We start from the raw sequence: 12,683 nt of genomic DNA, 5'->3' as shown, positions 1-12,683 counted from the left end.
AGTGACCTCAGCAGAGGATATAGCCTTCTTCATTTTTCTCCTCTGGTTTGGTTGGACACTGTATGTGCATAAATGCATTCTCTTTCAGATTTTCTTTTCTGTGCAACAAGTAGCACCGTGTGCCCTGATATTTAGGTAAAAGGCGTTAACTAAAGTAAATACCAGGAACACTTTTTAAAAATAGATTTTAATCTGCAGAATAATCTCTATTCAGCAGCATCAGTAGTGGTAATGGAGCTTTAATACTAGTTCAGAGTATTATAGTACTTTTTAACTCAGGAATTCAAAACACTTTACAAACAAATAAGCCTCTATACCTCAGTGAGTCAGAATGGTGTTATTCTCATTTTACAGATGAGAAAACCAAGGGAGAGAATTTAAGTGATTGGCCTATGGCCAGCAAGTCAGTGGCTCTAACCATTAAAAGGTATCCCTTTCCTTTTTTATTTTACATTCATGAGTTCTATTATATCATAAAACAGGCCTTGTCCACACAGGATAGCTTTTTCTGTATAACATAAGGTGTGAATTTGAACTGATATTGTCATATGAGTATTATCCCGGTGGGCAGACACTAATACTCCAGTATGCAACTCATTTTCCAGTTTATCTAATGTTGCTCGGAAAGGTGTTTAAACTAAACTGAACAATGCACCAGAACAAGTGACACGAGGGGGTTATATCACAGGACTATCCTGTGTAACTGGAGAAACTTTCCCATGTAGACAAGGCTTCTTTCTGTAGTCACTTAATTATTCTAGGGAGGTGACAAGTAATGACTGGCCTGCACATGATAAATCCATAATAAATGCCAACCATTCAATCCTAGTGGGATGATAGAAATTAGATCTGGAAAATGTCTAAACTCTATTAGATCATTTGGCCTGACCCCAGAGGGTGCAGGATTCTTCCCTTGGATATGTTCTCCATTTATTTGCCAAACAATTTCACTTTCCCAAATACACATGACATGAAGTCTCTCTCTGAACCTAGTGCTGAAATCAGAGAAGCTACTTCTGTGGCCTCATTTTACATTACATATGGTAAACAACCACAACAATTAGAACTAGATTTTTCCTGCATGGAATGTTTCACAGGAAAAATATCTTCATCAAAATTTTGGGGCTGAACGCAAATTGTTGCAAACTGATATACTGAAATAAACATAAAATTTCATTTAGATTTCAAATGTCATCTACTTCTGATTTTTAAACTCCAAAAATAGGATTATAACATTTGAGTTTTTGGTGTTTATGTGCTTCCTCCACCTCCATTTATTTTTCCTCCTTTTTTCCACTGGAAAAGGTTGGAAGACTGTAACAAACTGAGAGAAAATGGGGAAAACCTATTTAAATACAAGAGTAAAAAGGTGTGAAAAAGTAGTTTTTCTCCACTTTGCCAGATTTCTAACTTTTGCAAGTCAAAGATGTTTTCCCATGAATAATCTAGTTTTCACCAAACCCCTATTTTTCTATATAAAAAAAAACCTTTGTCAGGAAATTTTCAGCCACTTCTACTACTTATTATCCAGACATCTCTGAATGGTACATTCCAGACGTGCCAGTAACTCAATGTAACCAAGTCTTGTTTTAGAATCACCCTTATTGTTGCCACTAGTTCTCAAGAGACCCCCCCTTTCCATTCTCCCAAGTTACTCTGGAATATTTAGGTTTGTGGTGGCTGATCACACACTGCAGTTCAAACCCCTTCCACTTCCGCAATGAGTGGCTATCCTGTCCTCTCTGCAGCTAATTATGGGTCAACAGAGACAAGGATTGCCTGGATTGCCATTGTAACTGATCCTAAGGTTTTTGGATGATGCCATAGCAATGAATATAAATGCCTAGACAGACAGCAGGGGAAAGCTCTAGACTTGATACATAATGGGTCTTGGAATGGACAAGCATGGAATTGCAACCCACCTCTCTATTCCTGAGTAGGCTGCCTTCAAGTCTTTTGTTATCACAAGTGATAAACATAACGGGATTTTGACTATTAAATTTTTCTACCCTGAAGTCAAACACGATTTGGCTTGCACGCTCTATGAACTTTGGCCACATGGACCAGTGAAGGCCAAATGAAGCCTGGGCCCACCTCTGGAGGACGGTCAGGGCATCTCAGACAAGCTCTTTACCCGTGTGCCCATGAACCCGCTGCTGAGTATGTTACAAGTCTCCCTCTGTGCCCAGTCTGTGGATGATAGGAACCTGTTATAACCCCAAGCTAGCGTGCTTTAGCTCTTCATCTGTGAACGTCCCCAGTTCAATCCCTGATGTATAAACCAGGATGGCAGCCATCACAACCCTAGATGGGGAAATCTCATTCCTTTGATCTTGATCTTCCCCTAAAGCGAGACAGCCTAGGGTGTTCAGTCAAGTGTGCACTGTGCTGCATCCTGATATTCTGTTTCTGACTCACTGTCTCAGATACCAACAATCCAATAGTTCCTACCCCTGTTTGTATGGAAATAAAAAATGAAGGGATCCACCCCACATTCCTGCAAGTCATAAACAAACAAGGCTGAGGACACAAGTAGAATTTATGAAGAGGTCTCAAAGAGTGGATGTGTGCATGAGGTCACCACCACCCAATGGGTTAGAAACAAAGCCAGTGTATTAAACCAGCCTAGTCTACAACACACTTTTTAAACACAGTTCTAATCCCACCCCCCCACTGGCCCATCAGCCTATGCTAAAAACAAATCTAGGTGGAACAACGTTTATGTTTGGGTCCTTAACTCTGTTTGAAGTCCAGTGTAGATGGGATCTAGTAGCAAGAATGTCATGAACCTGTACAGAAGTGCTTTTCCACAATGGCTGCTTAAAGGAAAATTAAGTAGCAAAAAACCTCTAATTTGAGAAAAAGCTAAAGAAGACAGAGGAAAACTATAAGGGGCATAAGTGAAGTGGGGCAAAAGCCAGAACAAGAAGGATTTTAGTAGGACCTAGCTGCATAATGCTCATTCTGAGAATGCATGGACTACCAAAAAAAATTTTTTTTTGGCCCGCCCTTTGGATTACTATGCTGCAGATCCATTTTTCACCCATTGCCATATCCCGGAGTTACAGCATATTGGCATAGTAGGTGCATTCTAAGTGTGACACCTGTGCAGAGATTATTAGGCTGATGCTTTAGCCCAATCCTGTATAGCTGAAACCTCTTAATTTGGGAAGCTAACAGGATGATCGGAGACAGGTGTTATGATGATCTTCCACCTTCTAGGAAGGGCTTGATAAAGTCCAGCCTGTTAAGCTCCCCTGCTTTTCCTTTCTCGGCTTTGTCAGCTGTTGCCCATTCCTGGGAGCACCACGTGCACAGCAACACAGTGTCCCCTGGCACCTCTGCAGAACCCACCGGTCACCTATTTCCTTTCCTCCCCTCCCTAAAGGCCACAAGCAGGAGAAGGCACCAGATGGATAAACCACCCCCTCCCCTGCCCTGGGTCCAGCCTCACCCCCGTACCTGGGAAGGCACCGCGACCAGGGCAGGGCAGGGCAGACGCTCAGGAGCCGAGCCCGGCGCTGCGCTGCCAGTGAGCTCGCGGGGGCACTGGCGGGCCGAGCCCTGCTGCACCTCCAGAGCCCCCCACCGAGAAAGCCCAGCAGCAGGTGCCGACCCAGGCCGGAGGGGCAGCCCGCCACGCCGCTCTCAGCCCGGGGAGCAGGGCGCACTGGGGACGCAGGCTGGACAGCCCCCGCCCGGGGAGCTGTGCCAAGGAGACGCAGGGACGAACCCTCGCTGCTTCGGCGGGGGCCAGGCAGCCCAGCCGCCTGCACTAGGCGCCGGCCGGAGGGCGCGGGGCAGGGAGCGGAGTCGGCTCGCGGCGGGGCCCGGGGCGGGCGCTACTCACCCTGGGGAGCCGCAGTGTCCAGGCGCTGATGCTGCCGGCTACTCCCCCTGCGCGCCGCTCCAGCCGACTCCCGCTGCCGGCAGCGGGGAGGAGCCGCTCCGCCAGTGTCAGGTCGCGGCTGCGGGCGAGCCCTGCGGGATGGTGAGCTGAGGGCGCCCCCTGCCGGACTGCAGCAGCCGCGTCCCACCAGCCCCCTCCTGGGAGCGCTCAGGCCCTGCGCCCCCTCACTGAGCTGAGATGCCCCAGAAAGCGCCTTTGGGCGGCTGGGGGACGGGCAGTGCCAAGAGGTTTGGAGCCCTGTGCACTATGGAAATGAGGCCCGCACCCCACCTTTCTGCGGGGGCCTGGGAGCTCTCTTTGGGGCCTGGTTGCAGTAGCGGTGGTGGGGCCAAGTGCCAGGCCCGAGGCCACCCTCCGTCCGCTGGGGGCGGCCAGGCCAGGTCCATGGCAGTGGTGTTGGAACGTGGCACACGGGGTCAGCGCCACTCCGGGCTTTGTCTTGGAGGCTTTTCTGGTGGTCAGGAGTCACCTGAGCTGGGGGCCCTGTGCAAGTGACCCAAATGCACACTGATCCATCCATGCCTGGGGTAGAGGGGGTGTTAAAGGGTGGCACCAGGCTCTGGTCATTTATGGGGTTTTTAAACATCTAGATGATTAGTTTGGAAAGAACCTATTTTGTGAGTGAGTTCCTGACAATTAGAGGAAGAAATTAAACTATTCCCCATCTACCCCCATTAGCCAGGTTGGTGAATGTCTGTGTTGTAGATTAGAGAGACAAGGTAATATCTTTTATTGAACCAACTTCTGTTGGTGAGAGAGACAAGCTTTGGAGGAGCCACACAGAGCTCACTCTCCCAGGCAAGGATTTTCTCTGGATTTGTGCCTTGTACAGCACAGAGCACTTTGTTGGTGCTCAACAAATACCAAATGAGAATAAGGCTAATACAACTTGTGCTTAATGTTGTAAGTAGGCATGTGTAGAATTGCTATGAAAATTCATCAATCCAGACAAACGTGCCCAGGCCCTCTCAGATTATTATCTGCTGTCCCTGGAACGTCTTTCAGCATATCTGCAATGTGTCATTTCACCCATCAAAACATATGGGTTGCTTTAGAACTACAAAATGTTTGTTCAGGATATATTGGTATAGAGAGTAGCATTTTCCCTGTTTGCTAGGAACAAACAACCCACTGGAAGGAGTGCTCAGTGTGGGAACCATGCTTGTAGGGAAGAACAGAGACAAATGACCATTGACCCCATCAGAACAGTACTTTTGCTCAAAATGCAGTGTTTTGTGATAAACTCACTCAGAACACTCATATAGTCTCCCTTGAGGAATATGCCCAATCACTTGTGAATCTGAAGCTACAGTAGTGACATCATACACCCTTTCTAAAAAGAGTCCTTTTGTGTGACTATTTTACAAGTGTCCCAGTATTGCTGATTCCATGTGTTCAAAAATCATTAGCCAGGAAGCTCCACAAAATCACGAGATTGGTTTAAAAATCACAAGATTTGAAAAATACATTTTAGGTTCTTTTTATTTGCTTTTTGGTTGTTGAGCATTTAGGGTTAATGTTTTCAAGCTTTTCTCTGCAACCATGAGAGCCAGAAGCATTGTAGGTTAACATCTAATCCCAGAAAACATTAATAATACATATGCATCATTTGTAATGAACAAGCTGGAACTGAACATCAATGCCAGTTTGCCTTCATTTCCAGTTGGGTACATACCAGTTTTAGAGAGAAACTTGCATGGGGCATGCTGGCTTCTGTCTCTCCAAGCATTGGGCTTATTCCCCTTCAAAAATTCCTAGGATCAGATATAATGAATTTCAAAATCATTTCACTCTGTCACATTATTGAACTGGAGCCAGCCTCGAGGCAGTGCTCTGCATTGCAGTTCGGAAGACTTGGCTTCATTCCTGGTCCCAGCCTATCTCCTTCCTCCTTGGCAGTAGAATTCAACTGCGACCCCTTCTAGCTGATTAAGGAGTGGTGTTCATGGCCTTTGAGGAAGTTCCACCCAGTTCCCCAAATCCAAAACGAAAGTAGCTGCATCAAATGAGGTTGGAATGGGGAAAGATGGAGGAGGAGGAAATGGGGAGGGATTCTAAAGGCTCTAACAGGCCTCTGGAGGAATCCAGATTCTCCAGCCTCAGTGCTGAGGTTGTCATCTGATAGCTTGAAACACCCTTATGACAAAAGCCATGTTAGTTATCAGAGGAATAAAGACACTCATGGAAATCTTTTGCCTTTTGTTTGGACATGGCTGGAAGGGAAGGTGACAAAATAACATGCATTGTACTGACACTTAAAATTGCAATGGCTTTTCAAACCTGGGTGAGCTTTCCCTACCCACTCTATTACATTGAGGAGTCTAACTCTGAGGCCTGATCAAGTTGGCACCTATAGCCTACATTGCAAGCAGGGGTGGACTGGCTCTAAACAGATCTTTTCCACCTCTAACCTCTACGCTTTAATCCAAAGCAATAAATATAAAAGATTAAGGGTTAGAATAAGAAGGAGCTCCCCTCTTCTCTGGGGCTTGTATACACCCCCCTTCCTTGGCTGCTGCAGTAAGAGCTTCTGTTCCTATTTCAGTCAATTCTGACCACTGCAAAAGGTACATTTCTGTGCAGCACATAGTATTAATCTTAATTTAAAAGAACACTGTGCAACCATAACCTTAGATCTCAATTAAATTTATCTTTGACAGCCTGCTGGAAATAGATCCTATGCAAAGTATGGTCCAGTGGGTTTGTAAAAAACTATCTAGATCTTACCTCAATAGAAAAACTTGCCCTTCTATCATTTATATAAACCCATCAAAGGCTCTCAAAGCCCTTAGATCAGAGATCTTCAATCTGTGGGGCACCCCCCCCCCAGGGGGGCATGGAGTAATGTTCAGGGGAGCCCATCTGGGGCCCAGACCAGTCCCCACATGGGGCAGGAAGGGACCACCATGCAGCTCTGCTCCTGGTCCCAGCTGCCAGCCCTGCACCCGGGCTGCCCAGGGAGCTCAGCCTGGGGTCGTGGCTGCCCAGCCACAGTTGCAGGCTGAGGGTCCACTCCCACCCCCAATTGTGGTCCCAGCCTCAGACTCCTTACCACTGTCTGCATCCCCTCTCCCAGAGCCATGGCCTCACTCCTGGCTGGGGGAGCACCAACAGGGGTAAAAGGAGGCATGAGGTAAAATGTTTGGGGACCACTGCCTTAGATAGACATTAGCAAACTGCTTTAAGGTCCAGAGATGCCTCTCTGTATGACACATTATTCTACTCTAATGTTTCATGGCTGTTATGGATCCTGTGAAAAAGACTTAATTGTAGAGATCATGCTCCAATTGCAGAGATAGTGTTCCAATTGCTGAGAGATGTCATGTGCATGCAAGACAGTACGACAGGAAAGAGAACTCTGCAATTTGAATGGATCTCAAAAGAGGCAGCACATTTCTGGTACTGAGCAGCCCCATAAAGCACTGAGCTTTGGAGGTCAGCATTTGCTCTCTCTTTATGGGCCATGCTCTGTCACACACATCCCTTATCTCATCTCATTTAGGAAGTGACAGAAAAGGAAGCACATATCCTACATTCCTAAAGGAGAGTTCAAACTTGATATGGACCGACCAAGAAAGCACCATCTGTGTGTCACTTACAGAATATTGACAGTGCCTTTAACTATCGCTTCAAGTGTAATTTCCTCTTGTATTTGAAGGGGTTATAAAATATTATGTTGGAGATGTTACAAGTTACACACACACATGCACAAAAGCCGTGTTAAAACATTATTAAGGTTGCAAAGTCAAGGGCTCAAAAGTTACGAAATGCCAGAACAAAGGTTGGCTTTGCAATCTTATTTTCGTCACCTTGTACATATGCATGACGATACAGCCTTTAAACAACCACATTCTAGCTTTTCCACAGGTCCCTGCAGTGAAAGTCCTGTTCAGCTCATCTTCGTCTGGATCATACTCAATGTGGCTAGAATCTTAAGGAATTAAGATGCAAAGTTCTAGCAAATCTCTATTGAGCCTTAGAACTAGGCCAAATTTTGGCAGATTTTCACTAAAACAACAAAAGGCACATCTTGGACACAGAGGCCCTCTTTCTCCACAGCCAAATTTCAAGTCCCTACTGCACCGAAGCAGGGGTCGGGTGGGGTGGGGTGTGCTAGAGTTTTTTTAAAAATAGGTCACCAGAAATTTTTAATATGGGTAAAACAATGCATTTTCCCCTAGTTTGTTCTCAGAAATGGCTGAATCTGAACACTTTTGGCTGAAATGATTAAAAAACATCAGCCTGAAGCAGACACCCAGCATGGAAAATTTTAGCCCAAATGGTTTAGAGACTGACAAAATTAAAAGCAACTGAAAACAGTGTCTTAAAATGGGAAATGGGCAACATTTAAAGCAGGAGATGATAGCTGCCATGCTGCAACCAATGGGTATAATTTTTCAGAATAGCTCCTTCCCAGGATGACGAAATACCAATTTGGTAGCTTGCCTTTGGCTTTTCTTTAACCTTTAGTCTTTCTGCTTCCCTGGGAAAAATATTCAAGGTCCAGTATGCCCGTTGTTTGTACTATCTGAGTGAAATAAAAACTTCCAGTACTGAAGACTTCACTATAATCAATATGATCACACAATTGTTTTAGTCTTTTATTTTTTTATTGAAAGCCTGGTTTGATAAGGTTGGGTGGGCGAAGGGGTGGGATTTTCTAAAGCACTGAAGTCAAGTGGGAGCAGAGTTAGAACAGTGCTAAATGCTTTAGATTAGAAAATCCCAGCCTAGGGGTGAAATCCTGGTAAAAGAGATTGGTATAACGAGGTCCCCAGTGAACTTCTGCTCTTCTCCAGTTAGAAGTGACTCTTCCCTTTCACCCAAGACACTGGGGCAGATCCTCGGGCTAACTATGGCTAGTTTGTGCCACTCCAGAGGTTCAAAGACGCCACAGTGCTTTTTAACTGGGTTACCTACAATTTTTAGACAAAAGTACATAACAGTGGGCATACAGATAAAATCATATAAAAATAATTCCTATTAAGGGTACAATTATTTGTCACATATGATTTTTCACTAGTATTTGAGCATATTTGCTTTGGCCTTTTATTAGACATGTTCATGATAAGAGCTTCAAGGCAAAGTATTTGCATATGTAAACATGAGCATCAAACTGCAGTTTTGTTTTTTAACTGAACTGGCTAATCGAATTTATACATGCTCATTTCACTTACTGTCTTACTGGCCTACATGGCTCCTTAAAGCACTGCAGTTCTTAAACAATAATGACAACTCTGGCTGCCTATTAAATCTAAAAAGACTCAACTTTTCAACATGAAAATTCGGTGTCACACTAAACCAGGATGTTTTCAGAATACAGGTTGTATCTGCCAGACTTTCCTAATACAGAGCATCCCCAAAATTCTGACATTGCATTCATTAGCTCTTATGATACTAATGCTCATCTGTGTCCACTCTTCTTGTAAGTTCTTTTGGCTGAAGGTTTTTCCCAGCTGTTTTACTTCCTCTTCTTTCCAAGTCTTTTAAACCAAGCTGTAAAGCTAGTCAAAAAAAATTTTCATATAAAAATTTTGTCTGTACAATGCCTAGCACAATGCAATCCTACCCCAACACAGGGGCTCAGAGGTGCTGCTGCAATACAAATATTAATATTTTTTTATTTTTAAAAATGGCTTTTCAACTAAAGAAAAAGAAATTTCAGAAAATGTTTATCCTGAGTCAGGACATCACCTCTGTGCAATTTACTGAAGCATCTGAATGCCAGCGCTGGTTACGCCTTATCCCTTCAGATTACCATCTTCAGCACAGAAGGTCCTTAGGCCACCTACAGCCACGTTCTGTCTCAGATGCTCTTCTTTATCCTTTACCGTGTCTTGTGATTAGCAGAGATTTCCCAGTTGAATGAGCTCCCACACTTTAAGAGCCTACTGTGCTCTGACAAAGCTAACATCCTATCAACTGAAATAAAGTGATCATGCTAGCCATACAACCATAACTGGTTGCATAACACTGTTGAAGGGGACAGCCCTAGCAACAGGTAACATTTTCAAAACTGCTTAAGTGATTTTAGGCTCCTAAGTCCAATTTTCAAAGTGGCATAGATGTTTCAGAATTTAAATCTCATTAAAAGTCAATGAGACTTAGACTACTAATTATTTTTTGAAAAAGGGGCTTTGGGACAGATTTTCCAAACTTATTTAGGCAACTAGTAGTATTTTCAAAAGCACTTAAGCAGATTACGCACCTAACTAGCACACACTTAAATGAGAGGTTTCAGAGTAGCAGCCGTGTTGGTCTGTATTCACAAAAAGAAAAGGAGGACTTGTGGCACCTTAGAGACTAACAAATTTATTTGAGCATAAGCTTTCGTGAGCTACAGCTCACTTCTGTAGCTCACGAAAGCTTATGCTCAAATAAATTTGTTAGTCTCTAAGGTGCCACAAGTACTCCTCTTTTTTTTTTTTTTTTAAATTTAAATGAGAGTTCGGGTCAGACTTTCAAAAGGTATTTCGGGGTCTATGGAATTTTCAAAGCCCCCTACACAAGGTAGGTTCTTAACTCCCATTGAGATTATGGTATTAGTTAGGTGCCTGACCTGCTTAGGGGTGTTGAAAATCCCATGGACTCCTAAATATCTTTGAAAATTCTGGTGTAACATACACGTTTGCAGTTTGGATCTTCCAAGTTCAAATCCAAAATTTCATGTTTGCTCTTCTACAGAAACTTTTCCATACCCCACTGCATCATGCACAAAAAACAGCCTTTAAATACTGAACTTTTCAGTTCCAAAATAGCTTACCTTACAATCAATGTAAGAAACACAGAATAAACTGCATTATTCAAGGAAAATTAGATTACTGTAGAATAAAGTTCTCTTCTTTCCCTTCTGCCCCCTTGGATCATTCACAGCCACTATAGCTCTTGGTTGCGAAACAGTTCCAACTTCAGGTAGATGTTTTTCAAGATCAGACTCTGCCTGAAGATGAATTTTTCTGGGAAGCTTGAGCAAAAGCCCTGTAGCCATTTTAAACTTAAGGGAAAGTGAAAAGAGTCTAACCATGCTTATTGCAGACAGGTCAACCGAAAAAATAGCTGTTCAAAATGTTTTAAAGAAGCAAACCGGGAAAAAAAGGACACAAACCCAATTCCACACCCTCCTCACACATACACTTTGTAGGTCTTATATATTTAAGTTTATAAAACTAATTTAAGGCTGTAGATTGGTTTAAGATGCTTATGCAGCTTTAAAGCCTTCCATCAGTGTCACTGTAAACTGGCTCCAAAACGTAATCTGGGGAGGAAGCTACAGCCTTGAAAGTTGGTCAAGGACAGAAGATACTCATTCTGTCTTAAACACTGAATGTATTGTACCAGTACATGCACGCTCAGGCATGAAAATACATATTCAATCTACAATACAAACATGCCTTTGAATGAGTAGTACCGATTATGCCTACAGGTGCACGTGAGTGATAATCAGCTCACATTGAATGTTTGAAGTCTATCTAGGCTTCAGACTTTAACGTTGCATTGAGGTTTGTCACCTTCTTGGCTGACAGAACCCTCTCCCCCCCCCCCCCCCGCCCTCAGTTCTTAAGGCAAGAAGTTTTCACAGCAAAACTAAAGAAGTGGGAGTTTTTTTAATTAGCCAATACTGATTTAGGAAGGTCCATTATCATGTTATGTATGTGTGTTATTTTTAAAAGGGTGCAGAGGCACTACTGTTAGAAAAGCTCATGTTCCTATGATCAGGAATGGATGGTCAGACACTGCACAATTTATAAAATGCCATCTAAAGCCAAAATTGGAGTTGAATGTTGATTGTGTATGATTAACAAGTTGAGAAAAACAATAATTTGACTGAATGCCACAAAAGTCCTTCTGTCCCCTCTCTGTTCTTTCACTGAAAAAAGAAGAGCTCAAGAGTGGCTTATTTATTATGAACTAAACTCACAACTTGATGGAGACATCTAGTGTTATATGTCATTTGTATTCCAACCATAATCAGAAGAGACCGAGAAAAATCAGATAGTGACCTTGCATGACTGTGAAAAATTAACAAGATGGTACCAGCTTAAATAAGGTACCTACCTTAAATAAAAAGTTTCATGTTAAGAATCTCACCTATTACAAGACTTTATTATTTTTTTTTTTTTTTGGAAAGTGTGCATGTATTTACTCCTGAAACCTGCAGGCCACTGGCTAAGGCCCTGATTCAGCAAGGTATTTTAAACAGGTGTTTAAAGCATAGCACATGCTTAAGTACTTTGCTGAATCAGCAAATACAAAACCAAATCGTTATGTGCTAGAAGTGTAAAGCTAGCGTATACTAGTCTAGATATATAACCATACTGCACATTAAGCAGGAGAGGTCGTTGTTGGGCTTATCAGAGAAGGTACGTACCTCTTTAAAGGGTTAGAGAGGCATGGAGTGATTTTTACAGCAGCCACAGAGCAGGTCAGCATCCCTCCCCCCGAGGTGACTGGAAGAGAGGAGGTACTATATAGGTCCATGCTGGGTAGGAAAAGCTCTCTTTTATCTGGGCTAGGCAGAGCAGCACCCACCGCCCCACCCATGGAAGTGGTCAAATACCAGGTTGTCAGGATGTGCTGTGGGCATTACACTAGTTGCTCCTTTCTCAAGCAGGCTGGGAAGGAATTTTTCCCTCACCGCCAGATTGGCCAAGGCAAAGTGGGGGTTATTTCACCTTCCCTAGAAAGTATTCAGGGGAGCTTAGTTGGGGTGAACATTAAATGGGAGTTAGGCTATGATGTCAAAACTCATTATGTAAAGGTAGGGCAGACATCC

General features: G+C 43.5%; 1 protein-coding gene across 2 annotated transcripts in view; it reads right to left on the bottom strand.

Moving 5' to 3' along the window:
- The window catches only part of DAPK2 (death associated protein kinase 2), an 89,890-nt gene extending 85,967 nt beyond the window's left edge, over nt 1–3,923 (bottom strand). For both annotated transcript variants that reach the window (XM_073303561.2, XM_073303560.2), the window contains exon 1: nt 3,851–3,923. The gene's annotated coding sequence lies outside the window, so the exon portion shown is untranslated. The remainder of the gene's footprint in view (nt 1–3,850) is intronic.
- Between the last annotated feature and the right edge of the window lie 8,760 nt (nt 3,924–12,683).

The sequence above is a fragment of the Lepidochelys kempii genome, chromosome 10, assembly GCF_965140285.1.
Source record: "Lepidochelys kempii isolate rLepKem1 chromosome 10, rLepKem1.hap1, whole genome shotgun sequence".
Lineage (NCBI taxonomy): Eukaryota > Metazoa > Chordata > Testudines > Cheloniidae > Lepidochelys > Lepidochelys kempii.
Note: the sequence above shows the minus strand (reverse complement) of the source record. Positions and strands in the feature narration are given on the sequence as shown.